The 22,383-nt window shown below is 38.1% G+C and overlaps 1 long non-coding RNA gene across 2 annotated transcripts in view; it reads left to right on the top strand.

The window, feature by feature from the left end:
• Window positions 1-487: 487 nt before the first annotated feature.
• Window positions 488-22,383, top strand: part of LOC138152098 (uncharacterized) — a 42,584-nt gene continuing 20,688 nt past the window's right edge. The window contains exons 1-2 of one of the 2 annotated variants that reach the window (XR_011166026.1): window positions 488-885; window positions 10,210-10,283. This is a non-coding gene — a long non-coding RNA (uncharacterized lncRNA). The remainder of the gene's footprint in view (window positions 886-10,209; window positions 10,284-22,383) is intronic. The other variant, XR_011166025.1, reaches the window with a different exon arrangement.

Raw genomic sequence — 22,383 nt, 5'->3', positions numbered from 1 at the left:
ATTAATAGTTGTATCCTCAAAGCTTAACATACTGTTGACATATAAGTAATAAATAAATGCTTTTTTCTTGATTTTTCTTCTTCTATTTTTTGCTTTTTGGAGGGCAATTGGGGTTAAGTGATTTGCCCAAGGTCACATGGCTAGTTTTTTTTGTGTGTGTTAAATGTCTGAGGTTGGATTTGAACTCAGGTCCTCCTGACTCCAGGGCTGGTGCTCTATTCACTGTGCCACCTAGCCACCCCTTTTCTTGATTTTTCATTTTTATTTTATATTCCTATAACCTAGCACTGTCCTGGAAAATGGTAGCCACTTAGCAAGTGTTTGTTCAGTAATTTAGATGGTCATCAGAAGCAGTGTCAGCATCACCACCCCTGTTAATAATTACCATCATAACAACAGCTCTGGTCTTGGCATTAGAGGACCTGGGGTGCAAATCTCTACTAGGCCAGCCACTCACTAGCTTCACACCATAAGCCATTGTAATGGGAATGCAAATTTGGAAGATCTTCCCTGCCCCTAGGCTAAAGGGCACCTGAAACACGGGGGTGGGAGGCTTGTTTTTCAGTAGATACTTCTTGATTGGCCAGTGAGTCAATAAGGTTGTTACATTCTCTGAGCCAGGAGAAGGCTATATAAGCCCTGATGTGTAGCTTTGTTTTGTGACTCACTTTGAAAAGTGTTCTGTGATTTGATCTGAATTCTGGGAAGCCGTTGTTGAGAGTATCCCAGCTTTGGAAAACCCAGATGTGGAAACCCAGATGTTGACTGGGTATGGATGTAATGGCTGGACAGTTTGGAAAGCTGTCTACTTGATCTGTTTCTGTCTTGATAATTCTGCCTGTATGCTTTGAAGTTCGGGGTGCTGACCTTTTTCTCCTGAACAAGGTAAATGATATATGTCTGACTGATTAAAGTAAGCTTGTTAACCCATTTTGAGTTGCTTTCCTTTATCAAAGCAGATCCAAGAACCTGTATGGGCAGCAAACCCTGAGGACGTGCTTGGGGTGCTTGCTGCTACAGCCATCCATAAGGACTAGTCAGTTTAGAAGTCTTCATATCTGTATTGCTCTTCTCATCAGGAACAATGACCTCTTCAAGCCAGGCCTCTAGAGACCCTGTCCCTACCCTGAACCTGAAGGCCTCAATCCACTCAGTTTTGGAATTGGTCCTGGACCAGAGTTGCTAGATTGAAGGTTAAAATAGAAGGGTAACTGTAGAGTTTCAAAGGGTAAAGGGTTTCTTTTTGTTTGCTTGTTTGTGTATTTTGGGGTCAGGGTAGATCCTGTACATGTTTCTTGGCTTAAAAGAAAAAGGCAGTGGAGAGGGAGAGATTAAAGACAGAAAAAATAAGCAATGGAGAAGAACAGAGTCTAAAATGGAATTCAAATAAACTTGAGCCAAAAGTGCAGAATGAGTCATTGTCAGGGTTTCTTTGAAACTCCACAAGCCAGGCAGCTGATAAAGACATAGGGAATTAACACAGAAGTAAACATTCAGACAGGGAGGTCAATACTCAATCAGGAGACAAGATGTAGGAAATGTCAGGGGATCTGTCTGTGTGTTGCTAGGGGAGTGCTTGCCTCAATCTGCCTTCCCCAAAGCATTATTGTTTTCCATCAGCAGCTTGTATACTCTGCCTTTGCATTCATGGGGCTGGTCAACTGTGCTCCCTCCTGACTCAGCTCTAACAGCAGAGTTCTGATAGGCTAATGAAACATGGTCTGAGAAGAGATAGAAAGGGATGGGATCAAGGGTACATGTAGATCAGGGCCACGGGGTAGGGGAGCTGCTTCATCATTTGAGACAGTTACTGGATCCCTTCTTTCTAATACAGTATGTACTGACCTGCCTTCCTCCTGCTTTGTAGAAGCCAAATGAGGCACAAAAATCATCTGTACGATGATAGGGCATAGAACATCTGATGATCTGCAAGGGATACTGCTCCTGACTGTCCTGGAAATGACTGAGAAATGTTCCTGAAATCTTGTAGACTTGAGAGGCTTTTGTTATGGACCATTCAAAGTGTTCTTTCTATCCCTTTGTAGCAGCAAGCACCCCAAGCGCGTCCTCAGGGTTTGCTGCCCATACAGGTTCTTGGATCTGCTTTGCTAAAGGAAAGCAACTCAAAATGGGTTAACAAGCTTACTTTAATCAGTCAGACATATATCGTTTACCTTGTTCAGGAGAAAAGGTCAGCACCCTGAACCTCAAAGTATACAGGCATAATTATCAAGACAGAAACATCAAATAGACAGATTTCCAAACTGTCCAACCATTACATCCATACCCAGTCAACATCTGGGTTTCCACATTCTGGGTTTTTCAAAGCCGGGGGACTCTCAACAACGGCTTCCCAGAATTCAGATCAAATCACAAAACACTTCTCAAAGTGAGTCCCAAAACAAAGCTACACATCAGTGCTTATATAGCCTTCTCCTGGCTCAGAGAATGTAACAACCTTTTTGACCCACTGGCCAATCAAAAAGTATCTTCTGAAAAACAAGCCTCCCTCCCCAGGCTTCTGGTGCACTTTAGCCTAGGGGCAGGGAAGATCTTTAAAATTTACATTCGCATTACACCCTTATCCATGATGCTTCCTTATGCACGTTTCCCTTACCTCTGCCTTATAGAATTAGCTCAAGTCCTTCTACATGCATCTTTGCCCAATGCCCTAACTTCCAGTACTTTCTCTCCCTAAATGAGGCAGTTTCCTGGTGAGGTGGATGTTGTTGTTTAGTTGATTAGTCACGTCCAACTCTTCATGATCCCATTTGGGGTTTTCTTGGCAAAGATATTGGATAGGTTTGACATTGCCTTCTCCAGATCATTTTACAGATGAAGACAAACAAGGTTAAGTGAGTTACCTAGGGATTATACATCTCTTAAGTGTTTGAGTCTGGATTTGAACTCAAGTCCTCTTGACTCCAGGACTGGCACTCAAACCACTGTATCACCTACCTGCTTCTAAGTGGAGTAGAACAGTGGAAAGAGGGACAGAGGAAAGCAGGCAGAGCTTAAAGTTAGCACCATGGATAGAACACTGGTCCTGGAGTCCTGAATTCAAATTCATTCTTAAATACTTACAAGCTACATGACCCTGGACAACTCATTTAACCTCTGTCTACCTTGCTTTCTTCATTTGTAAAATGGAAATATTAATAGCACCTGCCTCCCAGGGTTGTTGTTAGGATCACATAAGATAATATTTGTAAAGTTTGCAAATTTTAAAGTGCCCTATAAGTATTATTGTTATTGTTTTGTATTTATTCTATATATGTTCACATGTATAGATGTATTGTCTCTCCCGATAGAATATAGTATCATTTTAGAGAAGGGACTTTTTAACCTTTGTCCTTGTATCCTAAGTTCCTTGCTCAGTGCTGGGCACTTAGCACAATAAATACTTGATTTCTTTTTGCCTTTTTTTTTTGGAGGAGGAAAGCAGAGCAATTGGGGTTAAGTGACTTGCCCAAGGTCACATGGCTAGTAAGTATTAAGTGTCTGAGGCTGGATTTGAACTCAGGTCCTCCTGACTCCATGGCTGGTGCTCTATTCACTGCACCACCTAGCTGCTCCGATACTTGAATTTTTGATTGATTGATGAAACATGCGAAGAGTAGGCGATGATGTACAAAAGCATTACATGCACTTTTGCCATTTAGCATTATCTTCCCCTCCTTTTTAGTTCAGAAGTTATATATTGACTTTGACATACATTAAAGAAATTAGCTATTGAATTCCACATTAGATGTAGCACCCAAGAATGTTGTTGATCAGTCATGTCCAACTCTTTGTGACCTCGATTTGGGGTTTTCTTGGCAAAGATACTACATTGGTTTGCCATTTCCTTCTCCAGCTCATTTTACGTATGAGGAAACTATGATAGTTAAGTGACTTGCCAAAGGTCACATGGCCAGTAAATGTCTTAGACTGGATTTGAACTCAGATCTTCCTGACTATTGGTCTTCTATTCTATCCACTGCACCATCTATCTGAGGAATAGCACCATTGGCATGGACTCTTACTGAGTCCTTTTCAGGGCTGCTTGTCTTAACTTTTGTGTCCATCTGTCACTCAACTCTCATCTGTGGCTCCAAGAAACTTTAGCATGTACACCAGTCACACCCTGATAAAACCTCTTGCAAGACAGGCTAAACCAGGTTGAGGGTAACCAATAAGCCTCATAGCCATGGATAGTGAGTCAGGAGAGTATCTTCCCCAAGCATGTGATGACTTCCCTAAGAGGAATGGGTAGATGAGAACAAATTTGTTCCAATGGCCACAAAGGCAGCTGAAGCAGGCATTGTGGGGTGCTTAGAGCCTGGTTGACATTGAAGATGCCAGGGTCATCTATTGCATCTGGGACCCTCACGTCATTTTGACTTTTGTCCTGCTACTGGATATTAATGTCTCAGGGAGAGAGAGATAGGCTGACAACTTTGTGCAACCCTGCCTCACTTAAATTCAAAAACATCACCCTGTGATGTCATTGGTCCTTTTTGAAAACAAAGGATGAACAACAGATGTGGCACCTGTCTCTTTGCCTTTTGCCCACCCTGATGTTGATGACAATGAGGGTTTTATTGGTGTATGGTGATGGGAAATGACGAGATGCAGCAGTAGGAGAGGGTACTGTATCAGAAGGCAGGGATGCCAAGATCAAGGGGAATGGCAGCTGGCTCCTTGCCAGAGTGCACTGTTGGACATGCCCACTCTGCTTCATGAATGATAAACTGTCAGTTGCCAGAGGAGGTTGGAAGCCCCTTCCAGGGAACTGAGACAAACTTCTGTCTTCTTTTTAGTTCAACCAGATCTTAAGATCATTTGTCTTGCTGGGAGTACCAGTGTTAGCATAAGCACCTGTTATCCACTCCTACTGGAAATGTGGATTGAACTGCTTGTGGGAAGTATATGTTAAGCTCCTTTGCCCACTCCAGGGGAAATAAAACTGCATTTCCTAGAATTTCTAGGTCCTGATTAATTTTCTATCTAGGGAGCTTCTAAAGTTGAGAAGAATGGAAAGCTCACCATCCATCGTTGGGTAGATGCATTCGTTTTAATTTTTAAAATTCTTGTGTTTTGTGTTCTCCTTATTATGTACTATTTATATGCTTGTCAATTATATGCTAACAGTAAAGGCAGCAAACAATATCTAAGCAGGAATGATTGCTTCTCTGTAGAATCTATTCCATTAAGCCAAGGTCAGAAGAGCAGGGCTCACAAAAGCATTGTGGGCCAGAAAAGAGAAGGGTTATGCCAGTAGGCAGAGGCTTAAAGATCAATCCTAATTGGGTTGATCCACAAACTCAGCTTCTCTTTCCTCCTGCCCCACATAGAAATGAGGGATAGAAAGGCCAGAAGGTCACTTCCTTTCTGAAAACTATGAACACCAATGAATTTATTCAGCATCCCTTCCTAGCAGGGCATGCATGAAATAGCATTGTAGGTATGAGGCTGCCTAGTGTGTTGCTATCTGTGTTACCACATCATTAAATATAGGTCAGAGATAGTTGTCAAGGAAAATGACTTCACAGCTGTATGTTATTTGCCTGCCATCAGGAACAGAGGATAGACTGGTATTATAATTTGCTAGTCTTGGTTTGTGCGTTAAGAACTGGAAGGGACTTCAGAGGCTGTTCCTACATTTTACAAATAAGGAAACTGAAGCTGAGAGATGTTCCTTGAATTTCCTGAGTTTCCACAGGGACTAAGTGGAAAAGAGGGAAATACTCATCACTTTGAGAGCAGAGATCCTGTATTTTAAAAAAAAAGTCTGTGAATCTCCCTTAGCCCAGCATAAGGCATGGCACCTGGTTGATACTTAATAAATATTTGTTCAGTTTAATAGTTTATAGGACTTCTTATGTGTTAGAGCTTTAAATTCAGTGCATTGTAGACTCTTTAATGCCTCATCATAGAGATGCCCATGCACAGAATCTCCATCTGAGGCCTCCCTGCTCTGGGTTCCTACAAGCATCATTTATATGGCTCTCACTTTCTTTGTAGGCTAACTAGGTGGAGTAGTGGACAGAATGTTGGGCCTACAGTCGGGGATACTTGCTCTCTTCTTGTGTCCAAACCCGACCTCAGATACTTACTAGCTGTGTGACCTGGTGCAAGTCACTTAACCTGGTTTGCCTCAGTTTCCTCATCTGTCAAATGAGCTGAAGAAAGAAATGGCAAATCACTCCAGTATCTTTGCCAAGAAAACCCCAAATGGAGTCACAGAGCTGGACACACAGAACAATGACAATACTTTCTTTGTATAGCATGGATCAGTTTTTACCATGTATCACCATTATTTGGATATGTGTATTGTTTTCCCAACTAGATTGCATACTCCTTTAGGGTAAGGACCATGAGTCTTCATCTTACCTCATCCTCTGACCAGAATGACCATTTGGACATAGTAGATACTTACCAAATGATTGAAAAATTAATTTTGATCCTTTATACAACTTTGTCTTGTGAGTCCAGGCTGTTCTTAACTTAGAAAGAACAAAACCAAACCACACACACCAGGCCAGTAGGTACTTTACTGAGCTTAAGCAATAGCAATAAATGACTTTATGCATGGCAATAATACTAATAATACATGGTGTAAAGTTCACAATAGCACAGAGGAAGCTTTTATGCCAGTACAGTATTTCCATACTTTCATATTCCAATGATCTTTGGCTCAACAGCATGATCCCTCCTTCCACCCACAAAGATTACATCCTTCCTATAATTTGAGGGATGGTGTTCAAGGGTGGCTGCGCCTGGAGCAGTCATCTTACTGCTGCCAATCTAGTGATGGGTCTCTTCATGCTTAGCTAGGCTAGTCCAAAGAAGACAGACATCAAGCTGGTAACCGTGACCATGCTTGAAGCCTTCCCAGTTTTCAGAGGATCTGCCAAAGCTTGCATTACCTCCCCCACCTTTTTTTTTTTTCACTAAATTCCAGGCACTGCCTGCTGCCTATGTCCTTCCATGTCCTCTTATGCATTCTACAAAAGGGGTTTTGTTCTGGGGCATAGGACATGTCCATCAAAAGTTCTTAGATTTGTTGCTAGAAGAAGCTAGAGAAATGTCCCCACTTCTGAATTTTGTAGAGGAAAGAATTGAAATACAGAGAAGTTAACTAGCAAGTGTTGGAGGCAGGATTTGAACCTGGATCTCCTTGACTCTAATTCCAGTTCCCCATCTGCTACACTTATGCTTCTTATGGTTGGAGATGTATTGTGTCCTACTCTCACGCACTGTGTAACTGTTCATTATCCTTTGGGCAACTCCTAAATTTAATTTTTGGAATCTCTAATGTTTCATGAGTAGAGCTTGTACAGAATACCAGGTATAATATTTTATTTAAAAGATTGGCTTAAAAACCCTCATTTGACCACAATGGTCAAAAGATATAAAAATAAGAAATGCAAACTATCAATAACTACATGAAAAATTTCTCCCAAACCCTAATAATAATAATGCACATCAAAACATGTCTGAGGTTTAGCTTCATACTCAACAAATTGGGAAAGATGACCAAAAAAATGGACCAATGTTGGAAAGTGTGTGAGAACTACATTGGTGGAGCTATGGATTGGTCTAACATTTTGAGAAAGCAATTTGGAATTGAGCTAATAAAAGGACTAACATGTCTGTACTCTTTGAGAGATCTTAGTACAAAGGCACATATCCCAGGAAGGTTGAAGATAGAAAGAAAACTCCCATCTATAGCAATATATTCATCACAATACATTTTATGGTCACAAAGAACTAGAAATGAAATAGATGTCATTGATTGGGGCCTGGCTATGTAAATTATGATGCATGAATATAATGGAATATTATGGCACCATAAGAAACAATAAATATGACGAATTGAGAGGAGCATGGGAAGACTAATATGAACTAATGGGGAGAGAGGTAAGCAGAAATAGGAAAACAATATGCCTAAATAGCTAAAACAATGTGAGTGGAAAGAAAAACAGTAACAATTTAAAGCAACCTGAACATCATCTAATTATAATGAATAACATATGAGAAAATGTACCTCCCTATTTTTTTTGTAGTTTGAACGCGTGGATGTGGACCATTGTGGATAGAGTCAAACATCATTGTGTATTGATCGCTTCTGCTGAACCGATTTATTTTTATTTTCATTCTTTTTATTTTTTGTTACACATGGTTATTTATTGGGGATGGGGAAGGATATATTTAGAAAGGAAGTCATAGCACTCCCTCTGGGGCCACTCCCTAAAACTGGGCACTTGCACTTATAAGTTGGCTGTTTACCACCACTCAGGGCTCTAGGGTAAATCAAGGGACTGCAGTTTCTATTACTCTAGCATCTGAGTCCCCACAGGTGTGCTGTTCATTAACAGTTAACCAGTTGACATCAAATGCCTTTTTAAAAAGAGTTTTACTGAGAAAGTATAGAATGAACAGCTGGTACAAAATATCCCCCTAAACTGTCAGTCTAATCCCCTTTGCCCACAGAAAATCCCTGGAGACAGTGGGCCCAAATTTAAAATATAAAGGTAGTTAAGCACTTGTATAGACAAAATACGTGGTCCCACCTTCTGTCACTCTAAGTTCTTTTTTCCCTTTGTGGAACCCTTGTCAAATCTATTTGGTGCTGTAATATTGGTGATAGATGTTATTCTGCTATTCAGCTGAGCTAGCATGGGACCCCTGCTGTCCAGGAAACTTAGCTGTACATATCATGGTACCTCAGATGAACAGATCAATCCATTCCTGAACTATGTTAAGCAGGTCAATTGATTGCTGGGCTATCTCCTTAAAGGGCTTGTCTGCTGCTGAGATAAGAGCACTCTTTGCCACTCTACAATATCTCTAGACCTTGCAGCCCTCAAAAGGTCTCTGCCTGGTCACCCCCTGACCCCAGTGGCTATTGCTATTGGTTCCTAATTGTAGGGGACTTTGTGTCCTTAGAGCAATCCCCCTTCCCTCCTGACTCAGTATGCCCGTGTTCTGTCTTAGCCAAAATTATAGTTTCCATAAAACAAATACAGCAGCCCCATGGTGTCTACTTTTCTGCCAACCACAAACATAGAGTGTCATGAAATAGGAGATGTCAAGAAAGTGCCTCTAATAAGGGGGAGCCATAAGCTGAAAAGATAAGTCTGGTGGCCTGGTCCTGGTTAGAAGAATGTTCCCAGGCAGCAGAATCCAGCAGGAGAGCTTGGGGTCACTCAGCAAGTCTGCACAGCCATTATGGCTTGTGACTGGGAGTGGGCAAAGATGTCATTTTACTGACTCCAGTTTCCATGTATGCCTTTGGCTCTCCAAAACTTACCAGATTGCTGCTTGGACATATCTATCTTGTAGTACATATTGACATTCTATTAGGAAAGAACAAATGCAGACATAGAGGTGGCCATGTGCTCACAGTTACCATTGTTGGGTAGAAGATACTTTTGATGCCCTTCTCCAACTGATTCTTAGTAGCAGCTTGAAGCAATCTTGACTTCTCAAATTCTCACAAGAAAGAATCTGAGAGATAGATGGGTTGCCTTTTTTGCATGTCTTCCAAGGTCTAACTCAGTAAATCACTATTTCTTCTTGCTCCATAGTCAATTAAAAGACTTTTCATTATCACATAGTACTAACCACTGGCCTGAATCACTCTTAGCCAAAAAATGGCTCACTAAAGTTTCCATATGATTATATTAAAAACAGGCAGAAAATATCTGTGCATGATTCAAAGATTAGCCCTCACTGGCCACTTTATTGTTAAGGTGATGAAGAAACAAAATATATCAAATAAAATATAACATGTAAAATAACTCTTTTTTTGATGAGCAAAGTACAGGATTGGTGCATATACAGACATGCCACTAACTTATTTCTAGCTAGTAACAGAACTTAGCCCCTTACATTTAGTCAGCATTTATTTTGAATAGTAGAACCTAATTTGTGGTCAAAACAACTGAATTGATTTTCCTTCCCAAATAAATACCTAAAAGATAATTTGTACATGACAGACTGGTGACCAGTGCCAATGATTCATTTGGAATGAGTTTTTGAAGAGTATGGAGCTGAAGTACTAATGCTTTGCAGATACCAAAGTGGATTTGTTGACATTTTTGAAAATAATCATTAGAAGATCTCATTAAACACTGGTATAATATTAAACATCTAGACTCAATCTATGAAAATATTTATCAAAACACTCACAGAATGATTCAATAATCTCTTTCCTTCCAGAATAGAAATTTCTAGCTCCTGCCTTATCACATCTATGTATTCTTGATGGAGCCTGTCCCTGGTCCTTGAACATAGTAAGTACATGACAAATGCATTCCAAAAATTTTATTTGGATCTTTGTTGAAAAATAATCTCAGTTCATTTTGTGTAATGAAAAGAAAATTGGATTTGAAGTCAAAAGATTTTGTCTCAGATTTTGGTGTTGCCACTTATAATCTAAGTGACCTTGGACAAAATTACTTCTCTTCCCTCGACCTCAGTTTCCACATCTGCAAAATGAGGAGGGTATCACATTAGATGACCCCTAAGATCCTTTAAAGTCCTAAAATCTTGTGATCCTATTCTTCACAGTTAAAAATAATAAGGATCTTCCTGTCTAGTTTTAAAATTATATGTACCTTCCCATCTCATCTAATACTAGATTCTGCTGGTATCAGAAAATTCTCAAGTTGGGAAGGCTGATTGTCATTTCAACTGGTGGAATGAGGTATTGTCTTAAATGGTAATACCATGGAACCAGAATGTTATCTGTCAGACAGCCTTAAACAACTGACTCGGAACCATTATCCATTTAGAATAAGACCATTTGGATATCATTAAAGCTTGACTGTCGGCTGGCAGATGCAGGCCTGGAAGGGGCCTGATCAACTCGGAGGGCAAGTCTTCCCACCAACCACAAGATCCACTACCAGGCCTATCATCAAAGGACTGGGACTGGAAAGAGCAAGGTAAGAAGCAAATACAGGGTCCCCTATACTGGACAGCAAACACTCCTGGGGCTACCACTTCATAGCCCAGAAATCTTTAAAAAAAATAAAAAGCCCCTTTCAGGACCTCCAAAGACAAGGATGACAGAGTGAACCCCACTTGCTCCAAATCCCCCCTCTAACCCTGAAGATATAGTAACTCTTGCCCCAGGGCAAAACCCTCTACAGTAAAGGCTTGGGATCCTAGAGGAAGGGCGTGGCTAGGACACTGCCTCAAAATGGGTAGAAAGCAGACTACAAAGACAAAAACTCTGGATTCCTACTATCCTCAGAGGGAGGAACCAACCTCAGAGGGAGACAATGTGGACTCCACACCCATAGCTGAGACTTCAACAGGGAATGGATCCCAAGCACAGAAGGCTCTCCTAGATGAGATCAAAAGGAACTTTGAAAGCAAAATGAGAGAGATAGAAGACAAAATGAATCATTCTCTCAAAACAAAAATAGCAGAATTCGAAAAACATTATAATGAGGAAAACATCTCTCTAAAAAGAAAAGTGTATGATATGGAAAAGGAGCTTCAAAAATTAACCAAGGAAAATGATTTGCTAAAAACCAGAATTAAACAAATGGAAACAAATAACTCTATGAGGAACCAAGAATTAGCCAAGCAAAACAACAAAAATGAAAAATTAGAAAAAGAGGTAAAATACCTCAAAGAAAAAATAACTGACCTGGAAAACAGATCCAGGAGAGATAATCTGAGAATCACAGGCCTACCAGAAAATTATGATGAAAAAATGAGCCTGGACAACATTCTCCAAGAGCTCATTAAGGAAAACTGCCCTGAGATACTAGAACCTGAGGGGAAAATAGAAATCGACAGAATCCACCGGACACCTGCTGTAAGAGATCCCAAACTGAAAAATCCTCGAAATGTTGTGGCCAAACTCCAGAACTACCAGATAAAAGAGAAAATACTTCAAGTGGCCAGAAAGAAACAATTCGAATATCGAGGGTCCACAGTGAGGATTGCACAGGATTTGTCAGCCTCCACACTGAAAGATCGGAGGCAGTGGAATACTATTTTCAGGAAGCCAAAACAGCTTGGATTACAACCAAGGATCACATACCCAGCGAAACTGAGCATATTCTTCCAGGCAAAGAGATGGTCATTCAATGATATAACAGAGTTCCAGACCTTCTTAATAAAAAAGCCAGAACTCAATGGAAAATTTAACCTCCAATTACGAGAAGCAACAGTGACTTAGAAAGGTAAACAAGGAGAACACACATCATTTTAGAGGGAAAGAGGGGAGGGAGAGGAGCTTCGCATGAGATCTATTCCTGTCATTCTTGATGCGAAGAAAAAATAGCATACCTCATTAAGTATAACAATATCCTACAGGTAGTAGGAGGGGGAAAGGGTTACAAAAGGGGGGTGGGAGTGGTTTGTAGGGAGGGAAGTAGTAAGAGGAAAAGGGGAGGAAAAGGGAGGGGGGCCAAAAAGGGAAAACTGAGGGAGGTGGTGGTCAAAAGGAAAACTATTAAGGGGGGGAAGGGAGAAGGGAGGGAAAATACGAACATTAACAGGGGCAGGAATAGGATGAGGGGAAAGAAACAGATAACAATCATAACTATAAATGTGAATGGAATGAACTCTCCTATAAAACGGAGACGGATAGCAGAATGGATTAGAAATCATAATCCTACAATATGCTGTTTACAAGAAACACATTTGAAACAGAGGGATACACACAAGGTAAAGGTAAAAGGTTGGAGTAAAATATATCATGCCTCAGCTAAAGTAAAAAAAGCAGGGGTAGCAATCCTTATCTCAGATAAAGCAAATGCAAAAAATTGACCTAATTAAAAGAGATAAGGAAGGAAACTACATCCTGTTAAAAGGCAGCATCGAGAATGAAGCAATATCACTACTTAACATATATGTACCAAGTGGTGTAGCATCCAAATTCCTAGAGGTGAAGGTAAAGGAATTAGAGGAAGAAATAGATAGCAAAACTATACTAGTGGGAGACCTTAATCTCCCCCTATCTGAACTTGATAAATCCAACCTCAAAATAAACAAGAAAGAAGTTAAGGAGGTGAACAGGATTTTAGAGAGGATAGGTATGATAGATCTCTGGAGAAAACTGAATGGGAATAAAAAGGAATATACTTTCTTCTCAGCGGTTCATGGCACATATTCAAAAATTGACCATGTTCTAGGGCATAAAAACCTCACAATTCTATGCAGTAAGGCAGAAATATTAAATGCATCGTTCTCAGATCATGATGCAATAAAAATTATATGCAATAAAGGGCCAGGGAAAGACAGACTAAAAACTAACTGGAAATTAAACAATTTGATCCTAAAGAATGAGTGGGTCAAACAAGAAATTATAGAAACAATCAGTAATTTCATTCAAGAGAATGATAATAATGAGACAACATACCAAAATCTGTGGGATACATTAAAGGCAGTTCTTAGGGGAAGTTTTATATCCCTGAGTGCATACGTGATTAAATTAGAGAAAAGGGAGCTCAACGAATTGGGCATGCAATTAAAAAACCTAGAAAAAGAACAAATTCAAAATCCCCAATTAAATACTAAACTAGAAATATTGAAGACTAGAGGAGAGATTAATAAAATTGAAATCAAGAAAACTATTGAACTAATAAATAAAACCAAGAGCTGGTTTTATGAAAAAACCAACAAAATTGATAGACCTTTAGTCAAAATGATAAAAAAAAAAGAAAGAAGAAAACCAAATTATGAGTATCAAAAATGAAAAGGGTGAATCTACCTCCAATGAAGAGGAAATCAAAACAATAATTAGGAATTATTTTTCCCAATTGTATGCACATAAATTTGACAATCTTAGGGAAATGGATGAATATTTAGAAACATACAAGTTGCCCAGATTAACTGAAGAGGAAGTAAATTACTTAAATAATCCCATCTCAGAAAAAGAAATTGAACAAGCCATCAGTGACCTCCCTAGGAAAAAATCTCCAGGGCCAGATGGATTCACTAGTGAATTCTACCAAACATTTAAAGAACAATTGATTCCAATACTCTACAAATTATTTGGGAAAATTAGTGAAGAAGGAGTCCTACCAAATTCTTTTTATGACACAAATATGGTACTGATACCTAAATCAGGAAGAGATAAAACAGAGAAAGAAAATTATAGACCAATCTCCCTCATGAATATAGATGCAAAAATTCTAAATAAAATACTAGCCAAAAGACTACAGCAACTTATCTCAAGAATAATACACTTTGATCAGGTAGGATTTATTCCAGGAATGCAAGGATGGTTTAATATTAGGAAAACCATCAATATAATTGATCATATCAACAATAAAACTAGCAGAAACCACATGATCATCTCAATAGATGCAGAAAAGGCTTTTGACAAAATACAACATCCATTCCTATTAAAAACATTAGAAAGTATAGGAATAAATGGAGCCTTCCTTAAAATAATAGGTAGCATCTATTTAAAGCCATCAGCAAGTATTATATGTAATGGGGAGAAACTGGAAGCATTTCCCATAAGATCAGGGGTGAAACAAGGGTGTCCACTATCACCCCTCTTATTCAATCTGGTACTAGAAATGTTAGCAGTAGCAATTAGAGAAGAAAAAGAAATCAAAGGAATCAAGTTAGGCAAAGAAGAGACCAAGCTATCACTCTTTGCAGATGATATGATGATATACTTAGAGAATCCTAGAGAATCAAGTAAAAAACTGCTTGAGACAATAAATAAATTTGGCAAAGTTGCAGGATATAAAATAAACCCACATAAATCCTCGGCATTCCTATATATTTCCAATGAAATTCAACAGCAAGAAGTAGAAAGAGAAACCCCATTTAAAGTTACTGTAGACATTATAAAATATTTGGGAATCTACCTGCCAAAACAAACCCAGGACCTGTAGGATCATAACTACAAAACACTTTTCATACAAATAAAGTCAGATCTAAGTAATTGGAAAAATATCAATTGCTCATGGCTGGGTCGAGCTAATATAATAAAAATGACAATTTTACCTAAATTAAATTATATATTTAGTGCCATACCAATTAATTTACCAAAAAACTACTTTATAGAGTTAGAAAAAATAGTAACAAAATTCGTCTGGAAGAATAAACGGTCCAGAATATCAAGGGAATTAATGAAAAAAAAAATGCTAGGGAAGGTGGACTAGCTTTACCAGATTTCAATCTGTACTATAAAGCAGCAGTCATCAAAACTACTTGGTACTGGCTTAGGAATAGAGGAGTGGATCAATGGAATAGATTAGGCACACGAGATTCAGAAGTCAACGACTACAGTAATGTATTGTTTGATAAACCCCCAGACCCTGGTTTTTGGGATAAGAACTCACTATTTGACAAAAACTGCTGGGAAAACTGGAATATAGTATGGCAGAAACTGGACATAGACCATTATCTAACACCATATACCAAAATCAAGTCTAAATGGGTTCATGATCTAGGTATAAAGGTTGATACTGTAAGCAGTCTGCTAAAACAAGGAATAGTTTACCTATCAGACTTGTTGAGAGGGAATGACTTTATGACAAAACAGGAATTAGAGAACATTATAAAATGTAAAATGGATAATTTTGACTACATGAAATTGAAAAGTTTCTGTACAAATAAAGCCAATGTAACCAAGATTAAGAGGGAGGTGGGAAATTGGGAAAGAATCTTTACTACCTATGTCTCTGACAAAGGACTCATCTCTAAAATATACAGAGAACTGAGTCAAATTTATAAGAATACAAGTCATTCCCCAATTGATAAATGGTCAAAGGATATGAACAGGCAGTTTTCAGAGAAAGAAATTAAAGCTATCTATAAGCACATGAAGAAATGCTCTAATTCACTATTGATTAGAGAAATGCAAATCAAAACAACTCTGAGATACCACATCTCACCAGTCAGATTGTCTAAGATGACAAAACAGGAAAATGACAAATGCTGGAGAGGATGTGGGCAAACTGGAACACTAATGCATTGTTGGTGGAGCTGTGAACTGATCCAGCCTTTCTGGAGAGCAATCTGGAACTATGCCCAAAGGGCTATAAATACTTTCATACCCTTTGATCCAGCAATACCACTCCTAGGGTTATATCCCAAAGAGATCATAGAAATGGGAGAAAGACCCATATGTACAAAAATGTTTATAGCAGCTCTTTTTGTTGTGGCAAAGAATTGGAAATTAAGGGGGTGTCCATCAATTGGGGAATGGCTGAACAAGTTGTGGTATATGAATGTTATGGAATATTATTGTGCTATAAGAAACGGGGAGCAGGCGGTCTTCATATTTATCTGGAGAGGCTTAAAAGAACTGATGCTGAGTGAGAAGAGTAGAACCAGGAGGAATTTGTACACAATTATGGACACAACATATGTGTGATGACCAACTTTGATAGACTGGACTCTTCTCAACAATGCAGGGATATAAGTCAATCCCAAAAGACGCATGATGGAGAGAAAAATGTGCATCCAGAGAAAGAACTAGAAAGAACTAAATTTATATCCAGGTGGAAGCAAAATACCTGATCTTTTTTGTTCTCTTATTTGATTTTATGTCCTCTATACCATTTTTCATCCCAGCTGGTACAATCCATCCTTAACCTGACCATTGTATAATGTGAAAGTATCTACAGATCCTATACTTGATTATAAGACGCCATGGGGGGGGGAGAGAGGAGAGAGGGGGACAAAATGTGAAATTCAAGGAATTGTGGAATTGAATCCTGTAAATTAAAAGGAAACAAACAAATTAATAAATTAAAGAATTAATAAAAAAAAAAGCTTGACTGTCTACCTCTACAGGTGTACAAATAAACTAGAGACCTGAAACATACAACAAGCCTCTCTGTACCTCTGGTGGCCTCTATTGGCTGTAAACCCAAAATGCCCAGTGGGGAAACCAGTCGAGGTGCCAGGAAAGGTGCTCAAGCTAATTTATACAGATTATGTGAGTAGTAGATATTTGAAGTAGAAACTTAGAATGAAAGTTTTGAGGGAGAGCTAGAGAACTGTGTGCAAGGGCCTGACTTCATACCATCTCTCAAAACAGTTGTTGCTAAATTTTAAATTTCCCTCTTGATCCCAGGGCAGCTAAGTAGCACTGTGGACAGAGTGTTGGTCCTGGATTCAGAAAGACTCATCTTACCTAGTTGAAATCTGGTCTCAGACACTTACTAGCTGTGTGACCCTGGATAAGTCAGTTAACTCTGCTTGCCTCAGTTTCCTCATCTGCAAAATGATCTGGAGAAGGAAATGGCAAACCACTCTAGCATCTTTGCCAAGAAAAACTCAAATGGAACCACAAAGAATCTGACACAAGTGAACAATGATAGTGGCATAGCTATTTTGGTAGGGTGGGGGTAGGGCTTTTTCAGCTCACCCTTCAAAGCATTATGTTGTTGATTAACTACACTTATACCTAAGGTCATAAGCATTTAGTAAGATCCTACTTTATGAAGCCTGCTGCTAGTCCCCAAAGAGGTAAACTCAAAAGAGCTAAACTTAATTCCTCTCTCCAGGAATGTTATGTTCTCTTGTAGTATAGAAAACAGAACCATAGAAGCATTCATTTGATGTCTCACTTATATCAGTGCATTGATACTATGTTGGATCCATCATCCCATCTCTATGAGTTTGTCCTCCAGTAACTATAGAGTGTGAAATCAATCCACAACTTTAACCTATTCCTAATTTTTGTTTAAGTCCTTAGGATCATAGTACCAGATCTAGGAGGGGTCTCAGAGGCCATCTAGGTGAACTCCCTCATTTTACAATGAGAAAACTGAGGTTCATGGAGGTTAAGTGAATTGCCCAAGGACATATAGGTAGTAAGCATTAATGGTTGTATTTGAATATGGGTCCTCCGACTATAGTGCTTATGCCCTTTCTACTTTGCCTTCACATAGCACTGACATTTCTATGGTTCTTTTAATGATTTTTAAAAATTAAATAAAAAAATTTTTGTTTAGATTTTAAGTTCTGAACTGTCTTCCTCCCTCCCCACCCTGCATTAAGAGAAAGCCACGATCTGATATACATATGTAATATATGTATACATATATATGAAAAACCATACTATGCATTCTTCAATTTATCATTTCTTTCCTGGAGGTGGATAGCATTTTATTTCATAGGTCCTTTGTAGTTGATTTGAGTACTTATAATATTTAGAATAACTTGATCTTTTACAGTTGTTCTTCAAACAATATTGCTGTTACTCTATACAACATTCTTTTGAATCTATTCATTTCACTCTTCATTACTTCATGCAAGTCTTTCTGTGTCTTTCTAAAATCAACATGCTCATTATTTCTTACAGCACAGTAGAATTCCATCACAATCATATACCACAACTTGTTAAGCCATTCTCCAATTGATGGACATTCCCTCAATTTCCAGTTCTTTGCCACTACAAAGACAGCTGCTATAAATATTTGAGAACATAGAGGTTCTTTTCCTTTTTCCCTGGTCAGCTTGGGAACCAGACCAAAAAGTGGTATTGTTGTGTCAAAGGATATGCACAGTTTTATAACTCTTTGGGCATAATTTCAGATTGCTCTCCAAAATGGTTGGATCGATTTGCAGTAGTTCCACCAATAACTTAGTAGCGTCCCAATTTTTCCACATCCCCTCCAACATTTGTCATTTTCTCTTCTATCATTGTAGCTAATCTGTAAGATGATAGCTTAAAGTAGTTTTAATTTGTATTTCTCTAATGAATAATGATTTAGAGCAGTTTCATATGACTATATATAGCTTTGATTTCTTTATAAAAACTGCCTGGTCATATCTTCTGACCATTTATCAACTGGTGAATGACTCACATCCTTCAAATTTGTCAAAGTTCTGTCTATATTTCAGATATTAGACCTTCATCTGAGAAACTGTTTATAATTCCCTCCCCCCTCAATTTTCTGCTTTCCTTATAATCTTGGCTATATTAGTTTCAATTGTACAAAACATTTTAATTTAATGCAATCAGAATCATTCATTTTATATCTCACAATGCTCTCTATTTCTTTTGTATTCATAAATTCTTCTATCCACAAGTCTGATAGATAGTATGTTCCATGTTCCTCTAAATTTCTTATAATATTTATGGTATCTCCCTTTATATCTAGGCCACGTGTTCATTTTGGCTTTATCTTGGTAAATGGTGTAAGATATTGGTTGATACCCAATTTCTGCCAGCCTGCTTTTTGTTTTCCCAACAATTTTTACCATATAGTGAATTCTTATCTCACAAGCTTAAATCTTTACATTTGTTATATACAAGGTTATGTTAATCACTTACTACTATGTATTATATGTCTACTCTGTACTACTGATTGGTCTTTTTATTTCTTGGGCAGTACCAGATAGTTTTGATAATTACCACCTTATAAAATAGTTTCAGATCTGTTACCTCCTTCTTTTACATCCCTCCCCCATTAATTCCTTTGATATTCTTGATCTTTTGTTCTTCCAAATGAATTTTGTTATCATTTTTTCTAGCTCAACAAAATAATTTTTGGCAATGTAATTGGGATGGCATTCATTTAGGGAGAATTGTAATTTTTATTATATTGACTCTGCCCATTCATGAACAATTCATATTTTTCAATTATTAAAATCTGACTCTATTTGTATAAAAAGTGTTTTAGAATTATGTCCATGTAGTTCCTGGGTTAGTCTTGGCAGGTATACTCCTTCATATTTTATGCTGTCTATGGTTATTTTAAATGGGGTATCTCTTACTGTCTCTTTGTGTAGGGTTTTATTAGTGATATGTAGAAAAGCTAATGATTTATATGGGTTTATTTTATTTTTTGCTACTTTGCAAAAAATAATTTTCAACTAACTTTTTAGTTGAATCTCTAAAAATTTTCAAGTGTATCATCTGCAAAAAACATAACTTTATTTCCAAATTGGCCATTCTAATTCCTTTGATTTTTTTCTTCTCTTATTGCTATTGCTAGCATTTCTAATACAATATTGACTAATATTGGTGACAATGAGCATCCTTGTTTTACTCCTGATTTTATTAGAAAGGCTCCTAGCTTATACCCATTACAAATAATTCTTCCTGATGGTTTTAGGTAGATGTTTCTTATCATTTTAAGGAAAAACCCATACATACACTTATGCTTTCAAGTGTTTTTTAATAGGAATGAGTGTTGTATTTTTTAAAGCTTCTCCTGCACCTATTAATATAATCATATGATTTTGTTACTTTTGTTATTGATATAATCACTTATGTTAATAGTTTCCTTATGTTAAACCACTTTTGCATTTCTGGTATAAATTCCACTTGGTCACAATGTGTAATCTTTGTGATATATTGTTGTAATCTCCTAGCTAATATTTTATTTAGGATTTTTGCATCGATATTCATTGTGAAATTGATCTTTGCTTTTTTTTTCTCTGTTTTTGCTCTTCCTGGTTAATGTGTCAGTGCCATATTTGTTTCATAAAAGGAGATTGGTAGGACTCTTTCTTTGCCTATTATTCCAAATAATTTACTTAATATCAATATTAGTTGATTTTTAAATATCTGCTGGAATTTACTTGTAAATCCATATAGTCTTGATGTTTTGTCCCCACTTCAGAAGTTCATTTATGGCTGCTCGATTTCTTTTTCTAAAAAAGGTTTATTTAGATATTCTATTTTCTCTTCTGTTAACCTAGGCAGGTTCTTTTAATGTTTCTAGGATACCAAGGCAGTATTACAACTATTCACCTGCTTTCTTTAATTTTTACTTTATGAGAAGCCCATCTCTTTCTCCAACCATGTATGTCTTTAATGGCATATCTTTCAACACTTTTCATACATGAATCTTCATTGGTCCTATTTTGTACTTTACATAGGGCCATCATTCCTCCTTTTGATTTGTTGAATACTTTGATGGGCTTCTTTATTTCATCATAATTGTTGTCCTTTATACTGAAAGAGACCTACAAGGTCTACAATGGGGTCAAAGTACAGTGTGTCTGACTGTGGCTGATCACAACATTACTAGTTTGGGAGACTCTACCACAGGTAAGGCATAAATAGCCTATGTGGACATTTGGAATGGAGATGTCTCTAAATTTGTGCATCTTGCATTTCTTTTGAGCTACTGCAATTCTACTTTGTTCATAGAGGACAACAGCTTCTTTGATGAGGACATTCCATGCTGGGAAGTCATGTGTTAGTGTCTCCCATGTCTCACAATCTATACCAAAGTTTATCTTTTTGCTCAATGGCCAGGAAAGGCAAGTCCCCAGAAATAACCAGATTTTTCAGTCTAGTGCTGCCAAGAAGAACCCAGAGAATTCCCTTATCTTGATTTCATCTCAGGCTTCTTTAGGGACTTGATGGGAAGATCCTTGAATCTGGCAGCTCTCTAGGACTTCACTTCACCAAATTGGAGTGAAAAACATTAAAACCATTCCCAGGGCACTGGTGGAGGAAACAGTGAGTACTGATGAGTTTATCTGAGACCATTGGAGTTAGAAGGAAACATAGAAATCTTGTAACACAAGACTCATTTTAAATGGGGAGACTAAGGCCCAAAAAAGTAAAGTAATTTCCCCAAGGTCATATAGCTAGTTAATAGCAGGACTCAGATGCCCTCACTTGGAGTGTAGTGCTCTTTCCTCCATATAACATGATCTAATATTAATAAGATCATATATTTGGAGCTGGAACAGATTGCAGAGACCATCTAGTCTAACGCCTCCCCTTTCCTCCCCAGAAGGCAGCCAGGCATGTTAGTGGATAGAGTACAGGACCTGGAGTTAGGAATCCAGTCCACTGAATCCAACATACATTGATTAATCACCTACTAAGGGCTAGGCATCCTACAAAGTGCTGGCAATAACAATTAATAAAAAGACATTCCCTGCTCTTAGGTAGCTACTGACAACAGACAAAAGGAGGCAAGGACATGACCATAGGGGAACCTGAAGGGGACCTGGTACGAGGTATCTTATTTCATGGAGTCAGAAAAAGACAGAGTAGCAGATGCAAACTGGGAAATGCTGGAAGTTCAATTTCTGCCATCTATAAAGGAAGGAATTGGGAGGAGTTTAATACTTCAATTTCCAGCCCTCCAGCCACAGGTTAGATAGAGGAGACTGAGGGAGGTGATGTCAATAAGACTTGGATTAGCATCATGGTGATGAAATTAGAAGTGAGAAGACTTGAGTTCAAATTCAGCCTAATTCCTTAACTAGCTATGTGACTCTTGGCAAGTCATTTAACCTCAGCCTCACTTTACTAAACTGTAATATAGGGATAATACCCACCTCCCAGGGTTGCCATGATAATCAAATGAGATAATATTTATAAAGTGTTTAGCATGGTACCTGAGGCATTGTAGGCAATTAATAAATCCTTCCTTTCTTCTTTCTTTCTTTCTTTCTTTCTTTCTTTCTTTCTTTCTTTCTTTC

Source organism: Petaurus breviceps, unplaced genomic scaffold (genome assembly GCF_028583685.1).
Source record: "Petaurus breviceps papuanus isolate PSGF00001 unplaced genomic scaffold, PetGlider_PUasm1.0 90919, whole genome shotgun sequence".
Taxonomy (NCBI): domain Eukaryota; kingdom Metazoa; phylum Chordata; class Mammalia; order Diprotodontia; family Petauridae; genus Petaurus; species Petaurus breviceps.
The sequence above is the reverse complement of the archived record's forward strand: the minus strand, read 5'-3'. Positions and strand labels throughout refer to the sequence as shown.